This window comes from Euprymna scolopes, chromosome 3 (assembly GCF_053919585.1).
Source record: "Euprymna scolopes isolate OS-2025 chromosome 3, ASM5391958v1, whole genome shotgun sequence".
Lineage (NCBI taxonomy): Eukaryota > Metazoa > Mollusca > Cephalopoda > Sepiida > Sepiolidae > Euprymna > Euprymna scolopes.
In genome coordinates, this window is record NC_136484.1 from 106,972,485 (window position 1) to 106,999,864 (window position 27,380).

The 27,380-nt window shown below is 33.9% G+C and overlaps 2 protein-coding genes across 10 annotated transcripts in view; one reads left to right on the forward strand and one right to left on the reverse strand.

Annotated features, from left to right (window-relative positions):
- Positions 1–27,380, reverse strand: part of LOC145257956 (tripartite motif-containing protein 2-like) — a 443,500-nt gene that overhangs the window by 108,655 nt on the left and 307,465 nt on the right. Inside the window, exon 1 of one of the 9 annotated variants that reach the window (XM_080115716.1) lies at positions 15,611–26,516. The exons of 7 other annotated variants lie outside the window; for them this stretch is intronic. The gene's annotated coding sequence lies outside the window, so the exon portion shown is untranslated. Of the gene's footprint in view, positions 1–5,891; positions 7,691–15,610; positions 26,517–27,380 lie in introns of those variants that run through there. One more of the 9 variants, XM_080115733.1, reaches the window with a different exon arrangement.
- Positions 1–27,380, forward strand: part of LOC145252494 (uncharacterized) — a 57,581-nt gene that overhangs the window by 593 nt on the left and 29,608 nt on the right. The window lies entirely within an intron of this gene.

Sequence of the window (27,380 nt, forward strand, 5' to 3'; positions counted from 1 at the left end):
CTGACCAGGTAATCTCCTCTGCGGCACTCACTTCTCAATCCCACTTTCTGACCCTGGTGTCTAAGTTCTCGCAGCAGGAGAAAACTACCCCCCTCTCTCTCACTCACGCACACACCCTTCCTGCTTTTAAATAAACATTTTATAAACTAAACAAGCGTTGGCATACATTTTATCAAACACTTGGGTTCACATCAACGATGGTGATGATAATGATGGGGAGGAGAGCAGCGAAACAAGGTATAAAGGATTTACACACTATCAATAAGACATAATATAAACACTCACTAACTCGGAGTCATAGTTCTATTCATGGGTCATAGAATTTATTCTGGGCAAAACATTGGCCTTTTGACTGGGAGCAAAGTGCAATATCTGTTCTGATACATTTTTTTTTTAATGGAAATCGCTTCAAACAAGACATGAAGCCAATTCATGTAAGTAGCTAAAAAAAAAAAAAAAGTAAATACTACTTAAAGATCAAAAAGTAGCCAACAATGTATTAGTTAGATTCCGACCCCCAAAACAGCAATTCCTCCCTCCTCACCAGAAGCATTGCTCATGGAATGTGAGAACTAAAGGACAAAATAAGGAAAGCAAGAGTCAAAAGTTAAGCCAAATCCACTTTATTTTCTCCTTCATCTGTTCTGTCCATGGTCAGTGAAGATAAAATCCTAGACAGAAGCAATTTAAATTTTTGTCCCAATCCTGAGAGCTCTTTTTTTATTGAGGGGGGAGGGAGTGAATTTTCCACACATTAGAAACTGTGTTTAACTCTGCCCTTGTGGGGGAGGAAACTGCATCTGACACACTTATGCAAAGTATTCGTTCCTACTCCACTCCATCACTCTGACATCCATATTTTGTAGTCCTATCAACTTCTGCCCATCCTATTTTCCAAAAATATCAACTACTCAAACACTCTCTACCTCTTACTGCCCTGGGTATAACGCAAAACTGAATCCGGTGGTGAGACCACAATTTGGGAACTTCATGGTATACAGAATTAGCCCTTAGTTGCGATTACTCCCAAGTTAACTCTTAGCCAGATACTACCTATAAGTGTCCCATGCATAGATTAAATAGAATTGATCAATCACACACACAACAAATTTATTTACAAACCATTTATATACAACATAGAAATTATTAAATATTTGAAAATAATAAACACTTGGAACATAAATACATTTGCCAAAATTAAATAAATCAAAAGGGGGTCATTATGCCATGCATTTTCTTCATTGCTTTAGTTGAAGAAAAAAAACAAAAAAAAAAACAGTCGTCTTCTTTACATTATGCAATATCTCCATTCAGTCTCAAGAGATAGTGGGACACACCGGTAAGGGTAGCTGCACATGTAATTGTGAGGCAATGATGGCACAATCCCCAACCACATCTCTCAATCGGCACTGCACGTGTCCAGTGGCAAGGACTGGAAACAATGCAGAGATAAGCGGAGAGTACATATAGCACCTAGAATTCTCAAATGGTCACCCATTTTAGTACTGACCAGGCTCAATGTTGCGCAACATCGGTGATCTGACAGGAACCGGTCTGTTAACGTGATTATGCTGTATCCCTGAGTGGCCATTGGGCCTTGATAAGTAGTGAACTCCATGTAAAAAAAAACAAAAAAAACATTACATTATAAACTGTGGTAATATGCTAAGTCAGCCATGACCTGATAGAATTCTTAAGTAATTCGCAATTGTATTCTTAGCATTGCCCGTACTGAGGATTGAACCTTCAACCTCAATAAGACTGTCACTTAAAACTGAATTTTATCAAGTACTTGATCTGTTACACCACAGATCCTTACGGACAATTCCAGTATGAATTTTGAGCCTTAAACTATTATTTTTAGATCATTACTTCTAACTACATATACCTTCACATATTGTACCATATTCTACACTGGATCTACTTAGTAGGTCATTGTCGACCATATTTGCTACTTCTTTGAGGCCTCTTATTCTCCACCGTTCCTGATCATGGCTGAAGTTTTCCATTCAAAATTTCATCCACATCAAATTTCTAAGTTTGACAGAAAGATTCCCAAGTTAGACAAGGTACACACGAAGAAGGCCGAAGGTTACATCAGTCGAAACGTAGTGAGAATAACATTCAAGATGAGAACAGTAGTTCAAATGATCCAACTTATCAATCCTTACTTCAAAAATTTAAAAGCATAATTCCTTTCATGAAGTTTTAAATTCAAATGTAATATTCATATTTTCTCAAATGTTGAATTTTGTATTTATTAAATAAATTGTTCAGTTAAAAAACTAATAAAAGTTTGAAAACTATAAGTACTTGGTCATAAGAAATAAAAACAGAATGTTGCAACTTTAAGAATTGAGCAAAAAAACATAAAAAGTCAAAAGCCCTTACCGCCATGACCACAGAGCACCAAGGGATTTGTTTAAAGCAACCCTTTGACATCTTAAAATTATAATGTAAACGGAACCATGCCGAAATATTTTTTTTCAAGTTATTTTCTTTTCCTTCCAATGGTTGAATCAGTTGCGTTGAGTCATTCTTATTACAGTTCAATGTCATAACAAGCGATTGCTGTATAAAACAAAAGACTCTTACAAGACAATAGAACTTCCTGTGACTTTGTGCAGATGCAACCAGCCGTATCCACCCGTATTGTTCCAAAAGCGGATATATACAGGAAGAATTCAGATAGGATAATTCTTGTTTTTGCTTGCTATAAACCACCAATTCATATAAATACGCGTTTTTTTATTTCTCTGACCTGGTCATCTGGAGGAGTCATTTAAGTGCACCACTCAAAGATTTTCCTTTTTTTTTTTTTTTCAATATCTAATGCCTTTGCAACAGTTTTGCTTGTTTTTATTTTATTTTTTTTTTTTTTACATTCATACATTTTTACATTTATTATTTTGACTAGCAGTTTGCACCTGCGTGGTATCCTTGCACAGTTTTATTTATATTCGTTACTTTAAATAATTGAAACTAAACTAATCAATAAGAAAAAATAGACAAAACACACTTTCTCTTTTGGTAAGAAAAGACAAAATTAACCAATAAAAAAAGTATAAATTTCCAAATAAATTAACTAATTAATAAAAAGTAGACAAAACTGATCTAGAAGTAATACCACTACGGGTGTCATACCACTCCTGGTGACAATGGATTCCCCCCTCCAAGAATCATATCACTCTACGTAACAATGGATTCCCCTCTCACGAAAATCGTACCACTCTAGGTGACAATGAGCCAACGAGGAGTAATACCAAAGGAAGAAACTTTGTTCATGGAAGTTCTGTTTAGTTTTAAATACACAGATGAAGAATTTTTGCAGAAAGTTTCATACTTTGCTTCTGATGAGACAATTTTCATTTTTTATTGTTGTGTTACGTTATAGTTACAATTTATATATATTTTTAATTTCTCAGTCTAACCTAGACGATTACTAATATGAAACATTTTTAAATAACTAAAAATAAAAATTAGCAAGGGGGATAACTCATTTTAACCTGAATCTAAGTATAGTGGCAGACACAAAGTACCTTTGTGTGAAATTTCATAAAAATCGGCCCAGCCGTTTTCGAATCCATAGGGAACGAACTCACACACAAAGTTCCTTTTATATAATAGTAGAAATGCACAAAATCTAAAATTAGTTTTTTTCTGAAAAATCAGACATGAAAATATTAAGTAGTAATTACTACAATTAAACGATAGACAAGCAAAATATTATTTAGATTAATCAGATCATTGTTCACATCTTGGACGTAATCTCCAACCTTCTTCAGGTGTGCAAAGACTCATAGTGTAACAGGTAAGTCTTCTGGTGGTTGTTCAATCCTCACTGCAAGCGATCCTAAAAATACAATTACAAATTACTCAAGACATGATGCGAGTAGCTTTCATTACATCAGCCATGGCTGATGTAACGAAAGCTACTCACATCGATTAAATAAAGGGTTCCATTCAAAATTCTGTAGAGATACCAGAGTTTGACAAAGATTTCCCAAAGTTTAAACAAGATGCACCTAAAGAATGTTAGAGGTCACATCCACCTAAAAGTTGTGAGAAAAACACTGAAGACGAGAACTGTAGTCCGAATAATTCAAATAATATGAATTCCTTATGTCAAGAATTCTGAAATATAAAATTTTAGACCATTATCTGTTCTATAAATCGATATGAAAAAGAAAATATAAATAACAAAGAAAATTAAATTTTTCAACTTAAATTTATCGAATCAACGAGTGGTTTTGAATTCAAAAATATGTTCAAAGATTCTGATATTTATTTTGGTTTATTTGGACTACTATTCTAATTTGGTATAAGCGTTAGAATGTTCGCTAACGGGTCAGGAGACAAAGAGTCAATCCTTGGTAGAGTTATAATAAAGACTGAAAAAAAAAAAAAAAATGGTGCTTGAGGGATCCTTGCTAAACACTCAGAATTAGCAGATAAGGATCAAGGGTAAGTGGAGAAATCCAGAAAACTGAATGCCACCGTCACCTATATCACAGTGTACTAAACAATAAAAAGAGATCTACAATCGATCAATTTTTTAATTACACTCATCTTGCTTATCTCCCCAACGTTTTGGCCGTTTCTTCATAGGATGCATCTTTTCGAACTTGACAGCCTATACAAAATTTAAAACTAAACCCAGAGTAGATTGTTCTTGATCCATCGTGGATTAAATAAAGGGTTCAGTTTGAAAATCCATATAGGTTGTAGTGTTCACAAAAGGTTCACTTGAAATCATAGGTTACATCAGCCGAAAGTGTGTGACAGTAACGATCAAGATGAGAACAGCAGTCAGAATAATACCAGTGATACAAATTACCAATCCTCATCTAAAAAATTCAGAAATATTGGTTTTCTTTTAAACTTTACAAATAATAATTTTTTCTATTGAATTTGACTAAGATTGTGCAAATATGATCACGAGTTAAAATATTAACATTAAAATACAGCACAATCATTTTTTTTCTGCAACAGAAATGAAAAATAATCTTTTTAAATATCAATAGTATAAAAAAAATTAAATTTTAAATTTATCGAACCAACAGTTGAATTTAAATGTAGTCTGAGATTTTAATATTTTTTATTGTAAATTTTACTAACAGTTTTTTTTTTTAATTAAATTAAAGACTAGATCATTTCTGTAAATTGAAATAAAAAAAGAAATTTTTAAAAATATCAATAATATAAAAAAAAAAAAATTTTTAACATTAAATTAAAATTATCAAATTAAAAGTTTAATAATTTGCATTTGAATTCATACATTTTCAAATTCTAATATATCTTTCATAAACTTTACTAACTTTTCGAAGATTCTAATATATTTTTCTATACTTTACTTATTTCCAAAGATCTTTATATTTTTTCCTAAATCTTACTAACTTATTTTTGTTGTAAATTCAATCCAATTTATTTGGAAAAAAAAAATAAAACAAGCGAGCTTCAATTGCCATGCAGGGAAAAATAATCAAATTAATTGATTAGAAATGCTAGAAAAAAATGCAACCTCTCAGTTAAAATACTGAAATTAAAATGCGAGACTATATAATCTTATCTGCAAATTCAAATGGAAAATAAGTTTTTTGAATATCAATAATATAAAAAATAAATTTTTAAAATTAAATTCATTAAATCAACAGTTGAATAGATTGCATTTTGATTCAAACATTTTCAGAGATTATAATACACCTTTTATAAATTTTAACCTATTTTCAGAGATCCGAATATATTTTTTCTAAACCTCATTGTAAATTATTATTTATAATTGACTAGAATTGTTAAAAAACACTATAACCACCGAGTTAAAATATTAAAATAAAACATTTTCATCATCTCCTCTGCAAATTGAAATGGAAAATAAGTAAACCAATACTTACTCTATTTGAAGATCCATCCTTGGGCTTTTCTATATATTTTTTCAAATGTATATTATAAAGTCAACAAAATATAATTTCCTTTTAAATACTAAAAAAAATAAATGTCCCTATAAATATTTTCTCATTCTGTTTTTAGGCGTTTGTATAGGCGTCCAACTATTGCAACTGTGGTCACGTTGTTACGCACCAAAATTATATTTATTTAAATACGCTGTCCTGGCATCAAGTCACTAAGAGAAAACCAAGTAAACATCTCAGCTGTTGGAGGTGGGAAGAAGAGGGGAGGGGGGAGGCAACAAGGTGGAGGCGCTGTGAAAATGCCATGACAATGTCACAGAATTATCCGTTATTACATTTTTTTTCCGTTTTATAAGTCAATGACAATTCAAGAACAGGTCATATCAACTTGATCTTATGCATAGGTTAAGAGAGAAACGGTGAGGGGTGGGGGGAGAGAAAACGGTGACAGGTAAGTTTTTGTTTTGTTTGATTGTGCAAGTACTTTCTCACCTATTACTGATTCTGTCCTGACTTCAACACTAACGATCATGACAATCTCATGGAGCGACGGAAGCCTTCCTGCCGTTTGACATATAAACATGTCAATTTGAAAACAAACATCAGAAGGTATGAAGATGACGCGATGGATATGTAATGCGAGTCTAAAAATATGTTTAGACCTGATGATCTCAGAGGAAAATTAAATCCGGACAGTACAGAGAGATGCGTGCAGAACAAGAGACTTCAAAGGTATGGCCATGTCGAAAGAATTGATTAGAGTTCCTGGGTTAATAAATGCAGAACAGTTGAAATAGCAAGATCAGTTCACCGGGGAAGACCAACACAAACACAGGGGGAAGTGATAAAGATGGACTTTAGAGAAAGAGGGACAGGTAAAGACCTAGCCAGAGATAGGTTAGTTTGGAGGTCAATTTCTAAATGCTGTTTAACATGTGATAGCATGTAAAATGGAGGAGGAGGGAGAGGAGAAGTATTTCTTTCATCTCTATAAAAAGACGGATATCCTCCGAGATGAGTTCCTGCATGATGCAGAGTCTGTCAGTTCTTTGATATGACAGGGGCGCATTTGAAATGAAGGTTTCTGTTTAGAGCACAACTGAACCATGATACTTGACTTTTACATTTAAAACTGTAAGTGAAGCTATTATTTACAGATAATTTTATAAAATCCACATTAGAAATCATAGTAGATAGCATTCAAGTATAAAAGTATAATGTAGGCTACAATGTACGTTTTTTTTTTTTTTACATACACATCACCACTTATCAAGGCCAAGAGGCCACTCGAGGATAAGGGTTAAAGAGTGTACAGTAGAAATTGGACAATATGGTAACCGTTAGTAATGGGGATTCGGTAAATTCGTTAACTTATATGGAACAGCTCATCAAAAACTTGTTTACGTTAGACTTGAAGATAACCATATTGTAGTCAGATGGAAAGCAGAAAAACGGAAGACAATTCCATAGGCGTGCAGTTCTAAGAAAGAAGCTTTGCTCATGGAATCTACGTTTAGGTTTAGGCACAGATAAAGAATGGGGGAAACTAGTGATAGTGTTTTCTGCTAGACGAGTGTTTCTTGTGAAAGTTTGGCGAAGAGAGACCATAGGATGGAGCTCAGCCGAGCACCTGCCATGAAAATTACGATAAAGCAGGAATAAATCACTGCAGGGAGGCATGTGAAGATTCCTCCTACCGGATCACTGCCATGGAGGCAAGGGGTCTCTAACTAGAGCAGGCAATAAAAGTATGGGAGAGTAGAAAACGTTGGGTCTCCCTGCTAGTATATATATATATATATATATATATATATATATATATATTAGTTCCCCTCGTTTTTTTTTTCTCCCTTTAAATAAAAAAAATCTATCAATCTTGACAAGTGAGGGCAAAACCGGTTAACTGACTTTTTTTCTTCTCTCCCTTATAAATAAATAAATAAAACAGTAGATGTTTGTACATCTGCGTGAAAATATTTAACCGATAAACTCTTAAACTATTAGTCACATAACACCAAAATTAATAGGAAATCGTAATCATACACCAAAGAATTGTTTATAACAAGTAAAATCTTTGTTTGGATGGATTAATAACGCATACAGAAATATGTTCATTTCAACAAGACGAATTATTTCAATTACTTTTCCACAATTGCAAATTAATTCATAGCTAGAAATGGTGTAATTTTAAATCTTTATTATATATCTGTTGATATCTCAAACGGTAGGGTAGGCAGTTGGAGCACTAAATGTTTTGGTTTCGATTCTAGCTGATGGCACCCAAGTCATTTTTTTTTTTTTAATTAGTACTATTAGGTACAATATAATATTCAATATAGAATTTGCTCTGTAATTAATATGACATCTGCAGGAATTAAAATATATTTAAGCGTATTTTACAACCGGGCAAGGCTGGGCACCATCCAGCAAGTCATGAGTCATGAATATTGATAAAAAATAAGTTTTCTTTTCCTATTGTGATAATTATATTTTTAAAAATAAATTTTGATAATTGATAAGTAACGTAGATTTTTAATTTTACTGCTTTATTTTCATACATACAAAGTTTATGAGAAAAGTCTAAAAAAAAAAAAAAAAAAAAAAAAAAAAGTAATCTTATTTGAATTTACAAACTATTTCCATCTGGAGGATGCATAAAATGATTTTTCAGATTCTACGACTTGCAACAATACAATTAGAAACTTTTGCTTATTGATAGGAATATATTTATATACAAAGGGTAAAAATTAATATGATTGCAAATTCTAGGAATTTTCTTTAATATTTTAAACAAATGGTTCTTGTACAGTTTATAAACCGTGCTATTTTTAGATATGATTTTCAAGTTAAATTCAATTTTTAAGGTATATTTTGTTTGTTAAACAGGTGACCGTAGAAAATAGTTAGAAAGCTTCCCTTACTCATCTTAATGGCTTTCTATATAATAATAATCTTATTATTTCAGCATGGTGCATAAACTGCACAAGTACCTAAACAATATTAGATTCTCATCTAAATCCATTTTTTATATTATATTATTATAAAAAAGAAAAAACGTTTAACTGACAAATTAGTTCTAATACTTTAATCAACTTTTTTGTTTAATCCATAAATTAATTGAAAAAAAAAAAAATAACTAAATAATAACATTGTCTGCTTAAAATATAAACCGAAAATCTTATTCACAATTTAAAATGCAAGGGGGATAACTCTTCAAGCTTTTTTTTTTTTTTTAAAGAGTTCGATGATTGAATCTTAAATATTTGACTGTACTTCATATGCGGTAAAATTAAATTGCTATTTGGGTGTTCAGTATTATAGGCTCATCTTATATAGAGTGGTTCATCAAAATTTCATTCAAGAAAATCAAACAAAGAGATGGGCCAATCTTGATATTAATGCAGATTTCGTATTTAGCATTATATTGGACCCAATATATAGCAATGATTTAAAAAGTTTTAAAAGTTTTTAAAAAATGACTTCCACCACCGAGAATCAAAACCAAAACGTTTAGCTCACAGTTTACTTTTTCCTTTGATGTTAATGCCTGAGCTATGAAAACATTTTTGCTACATGACTAAAAATTAAAATATGAACTAATAGCTAATACGTTACACATCCATATTCGTAATGCCGCTGTGTAACCCTCACTTGGCAAATTCCAATTTTTTTTAATTTTCACATTTTTGCACCGATCCCCCCTCCCCCGCTAAAATCCAAATATGAAGTTTTGTATGGGTTCGAATACCCTATATATTAAGTTTCATGTCTGTAGATCAAAAACTGACAGAGGAGTCTGGTAGGCAAATTTTTTTAAACAAATATATATACACATACATAAATAGAATGATGTTTGTGTTTACCATAACTTTTTTACGCAAGCATAACCATGCAGAATATCTGCATGAATATAATTACACGTAATTTTTAACTAAAGATGATCATCCCATAAAAAAAACGAAAGAGGTAATAGGGAATTAATTAAAATAAAAGAATCGCAAATTAGCTAGATCTCTTTGCAGATTAATCCAGTTCCACGACTCATACATAACAAAGTTGTATTTTCTTTTTAAATAAATAGAAAAAAGGGTTTTTAATATGAATATCAATATGCAAAAAAAAAAAAAAAAAAAAAAAAATTATAGGAGTATAGATATAACTTGCGTTACTTCAGTTATAATCGAAACTGAAACCAAAACTTATGAAGAATTCTTGGTAAAATTATTTATAGAAAAAGTAGATGACTTGAGTGTCATCAGCTATAATCAAGACCGAAGCCAAAAATTTATGAAGAATTCTTGGTAAAATTATTTATTACAAGAAATGGAAAGTCATCACAATGAGAAAAAAGATGTAAGAGCGACACGCAAAATAACACACACGCTATCGTATTAATATATAGATAATAATAATAATCGTATTAATATATAGATAATCAATCTTCATCTCAAAATTTCAGAAGAATGAGAGTAATATATTTTTTGAACAAATTGTCCAATAATGTTTAAATTTTTTTTTTTTTTTTTTTTTTTACACAGGACTCGCCACTTATCAAGGTCCGGAGGCCACTCGAGGATAAGGGTTACAGAGTGTACAGTAGTCAATGGGACAATATTGTAGTGATCGTTAGTAATGGAAAATTACTTAAGGGGACGGCTCATCAAGAATTTGTTTATGTTGGACTTGAAGACAACCAAGTCGTAAGCAGGCAAACGGAAGAGAGTTTCACAGGTGTGTAGTTCTAAGAAAGAAGATTTGTTCATATGAATCATTTTAAAAATAAATGACTCAAGAAATTATGGTAACAAAAAAAAGGAACATTTTTGGGGAATCCATCTGATGCAATTTTTAAGAGAATCTGATCCGTATATTGCTATTATATATTGTGCGAGATTTTATTGTTAAGTTGATACAAGATTATCGCATATAGGTTTAACAAAATATAACACTTAAAGCTAAAACAGTTAAATCTGCTAAGTATATGTTTACTAAACGGTTATTTTATATTGCCGGCTTGTGGATCACGTGTTTCAGGTTAGAAAGCACAGGTGCAGACTTTACTAAATGTGTGTGAGTGTGTAGATGCAATTGTACACAGAAATAGAATGCCAAGTTTACGATAACTACAATAAAGGCCATTTGATTTGTAGGGCAAAACACATTCTTAGAAAACATCCAATTTTGGCCAAATGCCATAGATTTTCTTACTACATAATACATCTCTGGCCCAATATTCCCCAAATAAAAGAAAATGATGAAGAGATATATTATCACTCAGAGAATGAATATGCATAAAAGTTATAGCATTTACTCTCAAGCACACACACACATATATATATATATATATATATATATATATATATATATATATATATAATTATAAAACTCTGTGGACCTTGCTTGCTTATTACTTGCTTGCATCTTGTCCTCAACGATCAGGCGATTCCATTTTTTTTTAAATGGATGATAGGTGAATATATATATATATATATATATATATATATATATATATATATATATATGCGTATGGACGTGGCTCAGAGGCTAAGAAATGAAGGTGGAGAATTGTATGTTTTGGTTTCAATTCTAGCTGATGGCACCTAAGTCATATATATATTTTTAGTTTTAATCTCATTACCATGTATAATGATCGATAGAGAATTGTCTCTGTAATAATAAATACGTAATCTGCATGAATTAATTATATTTAAACTTATGATTAAACTATTATATTTAAACATATCTTATGATCGGGCAACAATGGACGACCTACTAGTATATAACAAACTGAAATTTAAGACAAGATAAAGTAAATATAGGTATAAATTCATATATACCTATATTTACTTTATCTCGTCTTAAATTTCATTTTATATTATGTTCCACCCCAATATGTTGAGCTTCTTTATCCTGATAAGTCTCTATATAAAGAATCTATCCATATTCTTTAAGTCAGTTTGATTTTATATATATATATATATATATATATATATATATGTGTGTGTGTGTGTGTGTGTCCGTCCGTCCATCCATCCATAGCCATGGAAAGGCATAGGCCATCTACAACTTTGTAGATGCTTTTGTAGAAAGGAGTTCTTTTTTGGGGTTTCCTAGAAAGTACATACAGTGCCTAGCCTTCTCAAATGGTCACCCACCTGGTACTGGCCAAGCTCAGCATTGCTTAACTTTGGTGAGCTGGCAAGAACCGGAGTGTCAATGTGATTGTGCTGTACATATATATATATATATATATATATATATATATATATATATGTGCATATGGCTATTTATAAAGGATGATAGCAATGCAGAAAATCTAAATCAGGATGATCGAATATCTTTTAATGTTTTGGGATAAATAGCAAGGTCAGTTCATGAGGGAAGGCTAATGCAAACACAAGAGGATGTGATAAGAATGAACTTCAGAGAAAGAGGGATAAATAAAGGCCTGGCCAGAGATAAGTTAGTTTGAAGGAATTTTTTTAAAAAAACGTCCAGCATATGCAAGCATGTAGAACAGACAATAAACTGGTGATAATGATGAACTCAGGCAAAACATTTTTAGAGGAAAATTTGGCTTTTTTTTTTTAAAAAAAAAAGGTTAAACATGTTTTATGCAACCAAATACTGCATTTAAATAAACAGAATAATCAACTATAGGTTTGGATCATAGGATAATCTGTAGAGAAAAAATGTACCTCTGAATAGAGACTGCTTTAAGCGAAGAGCAGGAAAACAATTGGTGCAACGAATACTGGATAATGGAATCAGACGAGCAGAATTCAAATCCAGTCAGATCTCTTGCATTCACTTATCTATATTAGGTTTTTCTTCGTCTGTCCGTTCCACTTATTCTCGGAAACTACTTGGCTGATTTGTCTGCAATTTTGTATGAGCTTATGTTATAATAGGTGCAACAAACTAAGGATTATGGTATCCTTTGATGTATGGTTAGGGATTAATAGGGATTAGTATTTAATGCATACGAATTTAACCATATTCAACCATCAATTTTAGTACAAAGCACTTATTCTAAGTCAATAGTCAATAGCTGACTTTTGCCCGCTTTTAATGGGCTAAAAGTCAGTGTAACCTTGATATAAGAAACTCGGATGTAAGAGACGATGTCTCCGATCCCAACAGCTATCTTATATCCGGGTTACACATAGTTAAACTTTTTTAAGAAAAAGTAATTTTTAACTAAATTATTTGTGAAAACTGATTGAAAATGTACTTTTGTCCGTCTATAACTGTTAAATAAACTAGTGTTCTGTACGTAAAAAAGCGTTATATGAAGTGGTTCCCTACTTACCTAAACAAAATAGACCAAACCCGGATATAAGAGAACCCCTGATATAAAAGACTCCTCACACGGGGGGGGGGGCATTTCTCTTATATCCGGGTTACACTTGCTGATAAATAGCAACTTATGTCAAAAGTATCATTTCCAATAAATCGTTTCTGGCATAAAATAACCCAAAATGTGTTGATGTGCCGGAAAACATTCAAAGAAAGATGTAAATGTTTGATTCTCTTACATGAAAAGCTAGGTGCTTCTTCTGATTAACGCCTATATATAAAAAAAAATTACTCAAAAACTTTGTTAGATTAAAGAAAAATTATGCACCAAAATTCATGCAATTTCATCCAATAGTTTTGTTTAAAAAAATATCAATTCTGTGCAAATTCAGAAAGCCATTCTTAAGAGAGTGGCTTCGTTAACTTTCCCCTTTCTTGAATCAAAGTTTTAGTTTTGTCCCTTGTCGATTGACCTAAATAAAACCAAAAATGGCTGCTGCCAGCTTCCACTCATAAAATTTAATTTATTTTTTTTAAAAACAAACAAAAAAAAAATACTGGATGAAAGTGCATTATCTTTGGTGTACTGTCTTTTTTTACCCTAGCAAGTAAGTACATAATTAAGTTTTTATGCTATTTTGTTTTTAATTTTCTTTTTACAAGCAGTATTGGATAGGTGTTAATCTAAAGAATTACCAAAAGCTGAATTATTTTGGCTAGGAACAAAGTGTAGTACCTGTTCTGATACTAAGCTTCACTTTTTCTGTAATCGGTCAGTGCGGGAGAAATCCTTCTCAACTGAGACAATTTTAATTTTTGTTCTTATCCAGAGTGCCCTCTTTTTGGGAAGCTAGATTTTCTCTACATTAAAACTGACCTTGTGTCTAACTCTGCCCCTCTTGTGGACGCGATTAAATAGGAACAATAAACATGCATGGAATATTATTGCCACATCTGGGCTGGTGCACCAACCACAAGTCACTCCCTCTCAAAGAGGATGCAGAAAAGATCGGGGTTTCTGCAGGATTTGAACCGAACTGTTCTTTTAAATCCTAACTCTAAATTCTCCCTAAGTTTTAGGTTTAGTTCGGCAAAAGTCGGTTTGGTTTGATTAAAAAATCTGTAGAAACGCCAAAGACCTCCCATACTGTCCATCATACTCCAAGCCCCTGTCACATTTCCATAGTGTTGCATCCCTGTTCATTCACGGATTGTGCTCCAATGAACTTACTGTATTTGTATCACTTTCAGTATGAATACTCCTGATTAAATACTCCTGATTAACCAGACAAGCACCAAAATCCTACCCATTCATTGTAACGGTTCCCTGGTGCCAGAAAACTTTTCACTTTAATAGCTTCATTGTAGTTATACAAAATACGGACCGTGCTGAACTAATGTTATTCTTAACATGTGGAGGGGAGGGAGTTTTTTTTTTTGTTTTTTTTTTCCACCCAACAATTTAATAAACAGAAGATACTGTACAAATTGAATTTAACTTGAAATTTTTCAGATAGTTCCCAAGAAAGCCGATTCTTTCTTTCATTTGTTTTGTTCAACCATTATTTCTGGATTTATTCAATATCGTCATCCGGCTAATAATATACAAGACTATTCTTTAAAAAAAATAAATAAATAAATAAAATAAAATAAAATAAAATAATAGTACTGACCATAATGAAATAATTATTGTTAACAAAGCGCCCCATGTTAAGAATGGCTTCCTAAATAATATTTTCAGTCAATAGTGTTATTATTTAGAAAACCCATTCTTAATTTGGGGAGTTGGGGGGTGGGGGATTGTTTTTTTAATTATTTTGTACTTTCACTTAATTTAATAAACAAAAAAATTCCGTAAAAATTGAGTTTAATTTGAAGATCCTGTCTAAAAAATATTATGGTGCGTATTTTATTTAAGTACAAAAAATGATAAAAAATAAAAAATAAAAAAAAGTACTTGTGCATCTATGTTACTGCACTGAAATAATGTTTTGGGAACTCATTCTTAACATGGGGAGGGGAGAGTGTTTTGTAGCTATTCTGTACTTTCCCCTAACAATTTAATAAACAAAAATATTGTAAAAACAGTGCTGTATGTAGGGAAAAAAAATAGTTAACAAAGCCCCCAACCCCTCCTCATGTTAAGAATGGGTTTCTAAATAACATTATTTAGAAACCAATACTTTACATTAAAGGGGCAGAGAAATATTTTTTTTTTAATATTTAAAAAATAAAAAAATACACATCGTCGTCAGAAAGAAATAGAAGATATCAAGTTCTAGATAAATGAAAAAAAATAATTTTATTCTTAAAAGTCAAATATTTTTTTATTACTTATATTTTAAATTCATTTCAATTCAATCTACGGTGGCATTGTTTATGTTTATTTTAAATGCACATACCTGGTTATTGTGTTTAGGTGCCTTTGATTGACACGCATGGGGCGCAAGTGGTCATAACCTTCCATCCTTTTACATAAGCAGCTTTTCGGGGTAAGAATTTAAAAAAAAAAAAAAAGCACTTGCTCTGTTCAAGGGAGGCAACTCATAGCGTACTAAAATAACTGCCCATTCTGGTTTATCTTCTTTTATCGTTAAAATTCTAATTTACGTTGTCAAAACTAAATTTGAATTGTTAAATAAATACGGATTTTCATTTTAAAACATATTGTACTTTTATTCATACGTTTACAGGAAAAGTTTGATTGATTTTTATTTCACTCATCACAATTATGTAGAATGGAATTGGTTTTCGTATTATTCCCAAATATTATCATTCTTACTTTTTTTTTTTTTTTAACTTAAACCAGGTTTTGGTAAACCACAAAAGTATCCGACTGAAAGTCAACAGCAAACGGTGTTCGGCGACAGTTATTTCCTGATATTAAACTTCATCCGTAATATAACTTCCAGCGAGGGTTTCAGTTTCCTAAATTCATTTATTTATTAAATTTCAGGTGAATGTACAGAATAGTTAACAAAGCTCCGTCTCCCCATGTTAAGAATTGGTTTCTAAATAACATCATTTCAGTATGATCCGTAAACTGCCGAAGATTGTTGAGAAGACTATTCTTAACATGGGAAAGGGAGCTTTGTTAGCTATTCTGTACTTTCACATAATTTAATAAATAAATTACTACAAATCCTCAAACAAGAAGAGTAAGCGACCCAAAACAAGAAGACTTTGATATCAGAAACTAACTCTGATCTAATACTGTTTTCTGCTGACTTTGAGTCTGATATTCTTCTAGTTTTCTCATGTTTTAGTAAAAAAAAAAAAAAAAAGTAATGAAATAAGATAAAAATATTAAAAACTGAGTTATAGCAGGTTCCATTGTACACGTGAAACGTCGAAATGAAAATTATCTAGGAATAAGCGAAGCGCTGCCGTCGAGAACGAGGCTAAGGAAAAGATAACACCAGTTCATCATAATTTTCTACTTTAAAGGTCAAAAAACAATTTCTTTTCAAATAAATACAAAAGCAAAAAAAAAAAAAAGAAAACAGAAAAAAAATTAAGACTATAAGTAAAATGGTTGACGTATTTACTACTTCAGAATGATATTTATAAAACGATTTTTTGATAAACTCAAAATTTTATATTTCTTTTTTAATCCAATAATAATAATAATAATAAAAAATCTCCGGCCATTGATCGAAGGTGGTGCAAACGATATAACTTTATTATCAAGAACTTTTAGCAATTGTTCAGAATAGAGTCGCAACGTTTTGTTTTTAACTTTTAAATTCATCTCTTATCACATAGAAAATGCATGCAAACGTTGCAGATAAGTGATTTCACTGATTTATGTGCTGCTGCTGCTTCCGTCATGCATCCAAATTGAAAGGGAGCACTAATCAGATTATCTCCCTTTTTCATAATACAAGGTGCCTTAAATAAGTTTCCAGAATTTTTTGTACAGGCATTCAAAATTGTCGTAGACTCTTGAAAATTCAGTATGTTATTGCTATACATCTTATGAGATGACTGATTAATATTCATGATTCCAGGTTCAAATGAACAGCTACAAAAGAAATTGGAATGTACCCTACTGAAGCCTGGTTGCCACAGCTCATGAATTTCAAAAATACAATCTGGACGTGAGGACACTTTAGAAGAATGATATGTAATAAAATTCTGTTTTAAACTTGGAAAAAATGCCACAGAAACGTATGGAATGCTTCAGACTGCTTTTGGACCATTTTGCGTGAATCAAGTATCAGTTTTTGAGTGGCATAAAAGATTCAAGGAAGGTAGAGAATCTGTGAGGGATGATGAGAGGTGTGGGAGGAGTAAGGAAGTCAGAACATTAGAGTTGATTGGCCAAATAAAGAATTTCATGTATAAGTACCGTTGTGTGTCTGTAGAGACAAAAAGTGCACTGTTTGATGTTAGTGTTGGAACTGCATACACAATTATTTGTGAGGAACTGAAGATGCGGAAGATTCGCACAAAGTTTATCCCAATGCACCAGTTCACAACTCCATTTTTGTCACAGATTATTTGACCAACATAGGCATCAAGACAGTTCCTCACTCTCCTTATAGTCCAGACCTTGCTCCCTGTGACTTTTGGTTATTCTCTAAGCTCAAGGAAAACCTTAGATGAGACAATTGAGGAGATGAAAGATGTTATGACGATGGTCATTGACACGCTCACACAGGAGGACTCTCATGTGGCCTTTAGGAAGTTGTTGGAATGGTACAACAAGTGCATTGCAGCCAGAGGAGATTACTTCAAAGGGAACAATAGTTTCATGTGTGTACTATCAATAAAAATGCCCATACAAAAAAAGTCTGGAAACTTATTGAAGGAGTCTCATATTTCTTAGTACTAAGACTTATACTCGGGTCTTTGCGGCATAAAATCAAAGAATTCTCCCTGGGCATCACATGGGTAACACTAGACCTCTGAATGCCACTGCATGGTTCCATATGCCATCCACAGTCTTCTACAGAACAAAATGTAGTTTGATTCATCGCCAAACTATGCGTTGCAGGCTAAATAAGCAGATTTATCAACAAGTGCAGCACGTACTGCTAATAATGTCCACACATGCCCGTTAACTTTATCTGCTGCTAGAACCTCATGCATCTTTGCTCATATTTTTGGGCCACTTTGTTTTGAGAAATGATTAAGAAGTTGACTAAATCTGTCCCCTAAAGTGTTTTGTGAATAAATTATGAAAAATCATCAGCTATAAATTAAGTTATCTGGAAGTGCCAAGTTCAAATCCAGTTCATTCCATGGAAACACTCTAATCAAACCCACACTTTACCTTGTGTCTAACGTCTTGAAAAGGAGGCAAATAAAATAAAATACCTTACTTGTTCTGTTTTTGTTTTTTTTTATGTTTGTTTTTTGTTTTTCTTTCTTTTTTTTTTTCATAAAAGGGAAATTGGGACCTAGACAATTGCACGATTTTGAAATATTGGAAAATCTCTACAAGGTACTTTGTGTGTGTGTGTGTGTGTGTGTGTGTGTGTGTGTGTGTGTGTGTGTTTTCTCTGGACCTCAAAATGGCTGGGTCGATTTGTTTTGAAATTTCACACAAATGTACTTTATGTATCGGTGAGTGTTCTTAGATAGGTTTTGCATCGGAATGCCTCTGATTAGTATGGAAAATAGATAATTGAAAAATCTTATTAAAAAAGGAACAATTCAATTTTGACAAAAGTTATGCTGCCTAACATCGCAAGTGCATTTGAGAAGTTTTATTACTACACAAGCAGAATGCCTAGGCACATAAAATGAACACTAAATTCATTGATAAGAGAGGGCATATTCAAAATGAATATTTCTGTTTAAACCACAACTAAACTATGATACTTGATTTTTGAATTTTAAACTTAAATTCAAGCCATTATATAAAAATAATTTTATAAAATCAATAGTAGGTTCTCTACAGTGCAATGTAGATTACAATGCATTGTAGACTAAGTCACTGCGAGATGGCATGTGAGGTGGTGCACAACGGTAGGTCCCAGACTAAAGTAGGCAAGTAATCGATTTGATTAAAAAATGGGTGATTTCACCGATTTCAATGACAATATTGGAAGTGTGGAACATTCGTTGATCTTCATTCAATACCAGGCAACGCTGGGTCTCCTTGCTAGTGGATAATAAGATTGAAGACATATAACTTTTTTTGTTTATTTCAAATCGACTGAATCATTATTATTATTATTATTATTATTATTATTATTACAACTACTACTACTACTACTACTACTACTACTATTACTATTTTTTATCTGTTACTTATTTATTTGTCTCTTTTTACCACTATATCAGGGCGGGGGGTGGGGGGGTTAAGTTGAACTGCTCCCCTTCCTGAAGTAGGCCACTGAATTTGATATTAAAATCTGGGCTATCTTTATCTGTCGTTACTGATTAAGTAAAAGATGCCTGTGGTGAAGCGGAGAACTATAACGCAAATTGACGACCTGGGTCGGTCAAGGTCGAGACAATTTTTATGTGGCCCCTCTTGTAAGTACCTAATTCTGGAAAGGACAAGAGATTGGCCAGGAACAAACTATAGTATTTTTTTTTTTTTTTTACAAAGGAGTCAGCACTTATCAAGGGCCGGAGACTACTCGAGGATATGGGTTAATAAGTGTACAGTAGTCAATGGGACAATATCATAGTAATTGTTAGTATTAGAAATTTGGTAAATTGAAATACTTAAGGAGACTGCTCATTAAGAATTTGTTTACATTGACTTAAAGATGATCATATTGTAGTCATCACTTATCAAGGCCCGGAGACTACTCAAGGATATGGGTTGATAAGCGTACGGTAGTCAATGGGACAATATCATAGTAATCGTTAGTATTAGAAATTTGGTAAATTGAAATACTTAAGGAGACGGCTCATTAAGAATTTGTTTACATTGACTTAAAGATGATCATATTGTAGTCAACTGGAAAGCAGCCAAATGGAAGAGAGTTCCACAGTTTTAAGAAAGAAGCTTTGTTCATGGAATCCATGTTTAGGTTTAGGTACAGATAAAGAGTAGGGGAAATTATTCATAGTGATATCAACTAAACAATTGTTTTTAGTGAATGTTTTGCAAGGGGAGGACCATGGATTGGAGCTCAGACGAGCACCTCCCATAAAAATAACGATAGAACAGAGACAGGCTCACAAAGTTTCTTCTGTGGGAACGAGATTGCAAGGAAGAGAAAGGGCATCCTTACTCGGCCGCAAAATCTATTTTGAATTCGTCAAGGTAGAATAACGTCTTTCTAGTAGCTCCTGTCCAGATGTGGAAACAGTGCTCTATCATAGGATGTACTTGGCTCTTATATAGGTAGAGAATTGTATTGGCAGTGAGATATCTACTGGAGCGGTATAATGATCCTAATATTTTACCAGTGACAGATTTGATATATGTGTTCCATTTCAGAACAGGAGTAAAGGCCAGCAGTTGATGCCAGATGGAGCTGAGGGCAAAACAAATGAACACATATCCAAGGAAATGGCAGAAACACTAGAGGATGACCTCCAATCCGTAGTGGAATGGGGACAAAAATGGTTGGTCACATTCAATGCTGCTAAGACTAAGCTTGTCTCCTTCAATAACTACAAGAAACCTTCTCTACCACCAATAGCAATGGCTAAGAATACATATCATATTGTAGTCATCACTTATCAAGTTTATTTATTTATTTTTTTTCCATTGCACCATATACTCAAAATCAGAGGAAAAAGAATCAGAGAGATCTTCGTCTTTTAATACTACACTTGTTTTTTTGTTGTTGTTTTTTTTTTCTGTCCTCAGTACATGGATGGAAGAGAAATCCTTCTAGATTGAAGCAAGTGTTTACCTTTGTTCCAATCCAGAGTGCCTCTTTTTGGAGAGCTGGACTTTTCCCACATTAACAAATGACCTTGTGTCTAGTTTTGCCCTCGTGGGGAAACAAGCAAATTGGAACAGAACCAAGCAAGTCAAAAAAAGCCGGACTATGCTGATTCATATACATAATCAGATATGTCCAAAGATGGGATACTGTTACCACATCTGGGGAGGTGCCGCACGGAGCAGTTTTTCTTACTTTGACAAAGTACAAAATATAGTAGTCAAAAGGGGAGGACTGTCTTTTCTTTCCTAGAACCCCATCTTTACAGAAGAGACGTTGCTAATGTTTCATCTATCGCTATTACATTGAAAGATAGATAAGAAACATTAAAAATTAAGCAACTTCAAACTATTAATGGATATTTCCACAATATATTGAAGCCAATATATAGTAGTGCCTCCCCCAACGTGATTGGTCATAAAATACGCTTGTTCATGATGATGGCAACCTACTGTCTAATAAGACAGTAACATTTTGTATCTAGTCTTGTGCACTGCAGCAATTGCTATACAGTTAAAAGTTGGAATTGGCTCTTTAGATGCAGACCTGGGCGGGTGATAAAGAGACATAGGTTTGCCCAGTTATCAGAGTCCCCTCTCGGCATTGCAGACAAAGTCCGACATAAAGGCAAAATCAGTACGGTCAGAGCTAGCGCAGCTGCAGGAGTTGGCAGAAAGGTTTTGTAGCTTCACCATCTGCTTATTGGAACTCCAAAATAAAATATGCTTCCATGCAGATTTCATTTTTTTTATTACATTTTCATCCAAAACAAGGCACAGTGCCACTTTGTTGTAGGGGGGCTACTATCAAGGACATAAGTTGCAGGGATACTATGTAGGGAGTTGAGCAGTAAGATGTGTGTTCACATTACGCTTGAACTTCTGTATGTCAGTACAGTTGAGGAAGCAGGAACCCGGAAGGGAATTCCAAAGTCTAGCAGTTCTGGGGAAGAAACTATTAGAGTAGAAAGCTTTCTTACATCTAGGAATCTCTGTTGTATAGAGGTGGAACTTTGCTGCTTGTCGAGTTTGTCGGGAGTATTTATATCGAGGGGGCACAAGGGCCTGTAGTTCATCGGAGCAAATTAGCTAATGATCTTTATACTGTACCAAATATATGGTAGTGATTTTAAAAGTTGAAAAACAATTTGACTTGGTTGCCATCAGTTAGAATCGAAATAAAACATCGAGCACTCCAGCCCTATTTGTTACGATCTGAGTTATCAACAGATCGATGAAAAAAACTTCAAAAATTAACTGACTTTAACATATAAATGTATATGTACGCATGCGTAGAAGTAACACGTTTTGGTGACTTACTCCTGTTAAGTTCCAATTTTTTTCAGTTGTGACCCCTTAGCAGCTAGATTTTACACACACATAAACAAGATCACTTTATATATATACTAGTAGGCCATCTGGCGTAGCCCGGTCGTAAAATACACTTAAATATGATATTTTAATTTATGCAGATTTCGTATTTATCATTATAGAGCCAATCCTTTAGTGATTGTTATATTGTACCCAATAAATAGTAATATTTTCATAAATAAGAGAGTATGTCATTATTAAGGTTCAGCACTAATGAATAAAGTTGTGGAGACTAACTATACTGTCATTTATCCCTTTTTTATATATACACTAAACTATTAATATATATTTGTGCAAGCCTAGAAGTAACAGATTTAGTCGACTTACTTTTCTTTTTTTTTTTTTTTTTTTAATTCAATTTTCACACCAAACAAGGCACAGTGCCACTTTGAAGCAGGGGGCTACTATCAGGGACTTAATTAGCGGGGTCATTATGAAGGGAGATGAGTAGAAAGATGTTTGTTGACATTACACTTGAACTTCTGCATATCGTTGCAGTTGGGAAAGCAGAATCCCGGAAGGGAGTTCCAAAGACCCGCAGTTCTGGGGAAGAAACTATTGGAGTAAAAGGCTTTCTTGCACCTATGGATCTCTACTGTAAAGGGATGAGACTTAGTAGCTTGTCGGGTTTGTCGGGGGCAGTTACGTCGGGGAGGTACAAGTGTTTGCAGTTCGTCAGAGCATTCACCATTGAAGTATTTGTAGAACAGACAGAGGGATGCAACATCTCGTCGATGGGACAGAGGCTGAAGCCTAGATGACAGTTCAGGACCTATCAGGTTGGCGACTCTGTTTTGAACCCTGTCCAGGAGCGAGAGACAAGAAGCAGATGCACCAGTCCAGATGTGACAACAGTACTCCATATATGGGCGAATGGTTGCCTTATAGAGATATAGGATACTGTCAGGCGTAAGTAGTTTTCTAGCACGGTAGAGGGAGCCAACCTTCCTTGCAGCAGCCTTGGCAATGCTCTCAATGTATCTATTCCAGTTCATATTCCCTGTAAACGTTAGGCCGAGGAGTTTAAAAGAAGTACTTTCAGGTAATGTATTCTTAGCCATTGCTATTGGTGGTAGAGAAGGTTTCTTGTAGTTATTGAAGGAGACAAGCTTAGTCTTAGCAGCATTGAATGTGACCAACCATTTTTGTCCCCATTCCACTACGGATTGGAGGTCATCCTCTAGTGTTTCTGCCATTTCCTTGGATATGTGTTCATTTGTTTTCCCCTCATATCTGTTATAGAGAGTGGTGTCATCGGCAAATATACCCATCTCCGAAACAATTTTATCAGGGAGGTCGTTTATGAATATCAGGAATAATAGAGGTCCAAGGATAGACCCCTGAGGTACTCCCGCATTTATGTCGTATTGTTTGGATGTACGACCGTCGAGGACAACTTTGATTTTTCTATTACTTAAGAAGGATTTAATTACATTATGAATTCTTCCAGTGATTCCATATGATCTAATTTTCCTTAGAAGACCATCGTGCCATACCCTGTCAAAAGCCTTAGATATATCGAGGGCCACCGCTCTACCCTCCCCTGTTTTATCCAATGAACGATATATATGTTCAGAAACTACAGTTAAGATATCTGCTGTTGAACGAGCTTGCCTGAATCCATATTGTTTGTCAGGAGTTTAGCAGCTGTTAGGTGCTGGACTAGGGCTTGATTAACTAAGGACTCAAATATTTTGGCAAAAAGCGGGAGGAGGCTAATGGGGCGATAATTTAGTGGGTCAGTTCTTTCACCAGAATTCTTGAAGACTGGTACCACAGAGGCGGTTTTCCAGCAGTCGGGAAAACAAAATTCATTAAGGCATTTATTGTAAAGTTTGGACAGAACTGGAGCAACCTCGGCAGAGCATTTTTTTAATAGCACAGCCGGGATGAGATCTGGTCCACACGCTTTTGAGGTGTCTAGGTTTTTTATAATAACATGTACCTGAGAAGGAGTGATTTTCAAATCGTCTAGTGAGGCGTCTGTTCTGCAGAGGAAAATCAGGGAGTGAGTGGTGTACCGAGTTCAGTGTGGAGTTTGAGGCAAACCGACTGGCAAGCAGATTAGCCTTGTCAGTTGCCGTGCAAGCAACCCCATGATCGTTTGATAGTGGGGGAATAGTTGACTGTCCATTATTTACTACGCTGTTGTAGATTTTCCAAAAATCCCGGGTTCCTAATTTCTGTGCTTCGATGCGTTTTCTGGTGGTTTCAGAGTAATCTGTCTTAGCTGTCTCTATCACTCTCTTACAATTATTTCTAGCTTCTATATACTTCTGTTTATTTGAGCTGAACTTATGTCGGTTGAATCTGCGGAATGCAAGCCAAGTTCATTGTTTTGCAATTTTGACACATTAGTATCTATTTTTACCTGCTAAAAACCAAATTGAATTTGCTCCACAGAGCTAAATCCCTGATATATAAACTTTCAAGTCTGTAGGCCCAAAATTAAAAGAGGAGCTTGATAAAGACTGTTTCGCACACACAGACAAGTACTTATATGTGTGTGTGTGTGTGTGTGTGTGTGTGTGTGTGTGTGTGTGTGTAGAAAGAAAGAGGGGGGGTGAAGATATATATAAATAAGCATGTATGTGTGCTAGAACATTTTCATCGTTAATACTATGCAATTATGCACAATGTAGAAAATATGCATAAATAGAACTGAATGTCATAGTTAAATGAAACCAATCATCCAATAAAAAAGAACATTTAAAAAGTAAATAATTAATTAACGAAAGTTTGTTTTTCAAAACAATATACAAATTACTAAATCATTATGAAATGGTTCACATCCCCATGATTGTGTATCTTAAGAAGTTCATTTTATTAATTTTTAAATAACAAAAGTAGGCTTTTAATATCAATGTCAGTGCGAGAAAAACTGAACTTTATATATATATATATATATAAAAATATTTATATGTGCAATGATTTATATCTCTACGGGTTATGTGGCAAATTACAGTGCTGAACTAATTGTGGTTTCTGTTTTACAGGTGTTTGAACTGAGTCAGGTGTGAAATGGAGCCTGTTGAATGTCGAGCAGTGATCCAGTTTTTGTATTTGAAAGGACACACACCACAGGAGACTTTTGATGAAATGAAAGAAACTTATGGTGATAATGCCCCATCATATGACCTTGTAAAACGCTGGCATCGTGAATTCAAACATGGCCGGAAGTCTGTGGAAACAGATCCTAGACCTGGTCGCCCCCTCCCTTCTGCCATTGATGAGGCATCTGTCCATCAAGTTGAGGCTGCCATTTTGGAAGATCGGTACATTACTATTCACCAAATAGCCCAAGATGTCAAGATTAGTACAGGGTCTGTGGAAACTATCATTCATGACTATTTGCATATGCATAAGGTGTCTGCCAGATGGATTCCCAGGTTGCTCACACTATTCCAGAAACGAGAACGCGTCGAGTGCTCGAGGATGAATTTGGAGATGTGCCAAGAAGATGAGTCAAAGTTTTTCAAAAGACTGATTACACAGGATGAAACCTGGGTTCATCACTATGATCCAGAGACCAAAGCCCAGTCAATGCAGTGGAAGTACTTGGACTCACCACCTCCAAAGAAAGCAAGGGTGCAGCCCTCCTCTGGCAAGGTCATGCTCACAGTTTTCTAGGACCAGGTCGGAGTAGTGATCGCAGATTTCCTGGCAAAGGGTACCATAATTACAGGAGCGTATTATGCTTCACTTTTGAGGAAATTAAGGGAAGCTATCAAAATCAAGAGGCAGGGCAAGATCAACAAAGTTACCCTCTTCCTGCAGGACAACGCTCCAGTCCACAACTCACATGTTGCCAGATCAGAAGCACGGGCGTGTGGTTATGAAATCCTTCCCCATCCTCCCTACTCTCCTGATCTTGCACCCTCTGACTTTCACCTCTTCCCAGCCATGAAGTTGTTTTTAAAAGGAAAGCGTTTCCCAGATGATGTAGCCTTGATTTCTGAAGTTACGTCGTGGTTGGAGGACCAACCTGGAGTGTTCTACAAAAACGGTCTCCAGAGCTGCATCAAACGATGGGAGAAATGCATAACTCTGGGTGTTTCCTATGTAGAGAAAGACTAATAACTGTGCCAAGTTTCGTTGCTCTACTGCCATGGGAAGTGGGTCAGGGGTATTACTTATTGCACGCCCCTCGTGCATATATATATATATATATATATATATATATATATATATATATATATATATATATATATATATATATATATATATATCATTTATATATAATATTAATCATCACTTCTGATAATTAATAGTATAAATTTCTATAAATACAGAATCATATCTTTATTTGATCGTTGGAAAAAAGTATCGATTTAAGTAGATCCTTCATATTTTGATTAAATAACTGGGTTTTTCTTACTATTCTTACGACATTTTATTTTTATTAAAAAAAAAACTGACATTTCATGCGTGACAATCTAATACTTTAACCTTGTCAAACAGACTAAGCATTTCATTTCAATGACAGCATTACTGAAGTTAGGGATACACTAGTTCTGTTAAAGATTACCGAGTATTTATTTATTGCAAAGATAAGGGTTTTTTTTTTTTGGTTTTTTTAATGTCGTTTGCTTGTTTATTGAAAAAGCAGAAGCAATGATAAGATAAAGGTCAGCGGAAGAACCCCACTCAAAAAGTAATGAATAAATACTTAAAGAAATCAGTATGTAAATTCATTGTATAGTAGTAGAGGTACCCAGCATTGCTCAGCGATGAAAGTGATCCTTATCTATATATCTATATCTATATAAAGTTGAGTTTTTCCTTGTTCTTATTATTTTATGACCGGACAACGCCGGGCGGCTACAAAGTTGAGGTTTTCATCGCACCTACATTGATATTAAAAGTCTACTTTTTCTATTCCAAATTTGTTAAAACAAACTTATTAATATACTGTATGTATATATTAGTATGCGGGTGAC